The following is a 1,910-nucleotide window of genomic DNA, read 5'->3' on the forward strand; positions in this document are numbered from 1 at the left end:
AGTGATGATGTCCTATGTTTTCTTTCAGCGTAAATATAATAATAATAATAATAATAATAATAATAATAATAATAATAATAATAATAATAATAATAATTTTTTTTCACACATCCTACGCAAAACACTTTCTATACAGTAACCATAAGAGCATCGCAGCAAACCACAGCACATACCCAAGGCACACAGAGCTGCGCTCGGTAGTGAAGTGAAAGCACGTTATAAAAATAATACTACTGAAGAATAATAATAATGATAATAATAATAATAATAATAATAATAATAATAATAATAATAATAATAATAATGTCATACTCGCTATTTTTATCTATCTCTTTCTTTATTTTATCACAGTAGGTGCAGTCACGATCCTGTATATTGCACCTCTCAGCGTTTGGTCGTTTGGAATGAGCCAAAAGAAGTCCGCCATTTTGATGTCACTTCTAGGATTATTCACAACCATTGGTGAAATCTTCCTTGGTGTGTTTGTTGATTTGCTTCATTTTAAAAGCAACAACTTATACATCTTCTCTCTGCTAATATTCGCTATTACTACCATAATGATGCCATACTGTTACACCTTCCAGTACATCGCTCCTGTAGTCTGTATCTACAGTGTAGCACATGGTGAGTTTATAATATTATTAACATCATGAAATTAATGAAAATATTTCAATAAATTATAATAAATACGATTCTATGTTCGAAATATTGATGTTTTAATTTTGGACGAATTATTAATCAAATCTGCACACATATGTGTTGATAGTGGTTTGCCTAGTCTTAATATTTTCTTTTTAATTTCTATACCTGTCCGTCTCAGGTTTGACTCAAGCACTTTTAAGCAATCTATATATTTCGTAAGAAAAATATACTTTTGCTCTATCTTATAGACTGCACTAACGGAAAAAGAATTCTTAGGCATTTCTACTAAGAACATCTCTATATCATCTAGGGACACATATATGGAATCTCTTCTACAGAAAACCACTGAATTTATAAACAGATTAAGATGGCGACATTTTTTTTACGAAGCTATGTTCAATATATTAACATATGTTTTAATTTTGGACGATTTTTTTCTTAATCAAATCCGCACAATTGTGTTGATAGAGGTTTGCCGAATCTGAATTTTTTCCTTGTATTTTTTATGTCTACATGTGTGTATGTATAATATATATATATAATTTTGGCAAAAGACCAGGAATTTTAGGTGAAGCGTTAAGTCGATAGCATCGACCCCAGTGCTCGGCATCTACTTATTTTATCTCATCCCTCAGAGGATGAAATGCAGAAGCGACCTCGGCAGCATCTGAATTCAGAATGTAAAACCAGACGAAACACCGCTAAGCATTTTGTCCGGCGCAGCAATGATTCTTCCAGCGCGCAACCATCATTCTGTTAGACTCTTTTATGATTCCATTAATTTTATGCTTTAGACATATAATGGTCAGTGGTTCTATTCTTCGTTTACTCCAGGGTTTATTGTTTCACTCAGACTGGTGCTAACCACTGAAGCCGTTGGCATACAACATTCAACAAAGGCATACAGTTTTGTAAGTGTCACCAGTGGAATTGCGGGTTTATTTACCCCTCCACTTTTTGGTAAGTACATCAAAGTTATTCTTTAAAATATTCCTCTAAATTAATATAATTACCAAATTAATACACAGTTTCTGTGTGCCTTTTCCTTCCCTATCGCTCTGCTTTTTTTCATTTACAAAATAATGGTTTCAAATTTTGGATCAAGGCCAGGAATGCATACATACATACATACATACATACATACATACATACATACATACATACGTACATACATACATACATACATGTATATTGATATATGAATGTTCATGTAATATTCATATATGAATGTATATATATATATATATATATATATATATATATATATA

General features: G+C 31.4%; 1 protein-coding gene across 1 annotated transcript in view; it reads left to right on the forward strand.

Annotated features, from left to right (window-relative positions):
- Positions 1 to 1,910, forward strand: part of LOC106870169 (monocarboxylate transporter 12) — a 33,265-nt gene that overhangs the window by 28,654 nt on the left and 2,701 nt on the right. Inside the window, exons 16-17 of the mRNA XM_052975264.1 lie at positions 352 to 624; positions 1,477 to 1,602. The gene's annotated coding sequence lies outside the window, so the exon portion shown is untranslated. The remainder of the gene's footprint in view (positions 1 to 351; positions 625 to 1,476; positions 1,603 to 1,910) is intronic.

Source organism: Octopus bimaculoides, chromosome 20 (assembly GCF_001194135.2).
Source record: "Octopus bimaculoides isolate UCB-OBI-ISO-001 chromosome 20, ASM119413v2, whole genome shotgun sequence".
Classification (NCBI taxonomy): domain Eukaryota; kingdom Metazoa; phylum Mollusca; class Cephalopoda; order Octopoda; family Octopodidae; genus Octopus; species Octopus bimaculoides.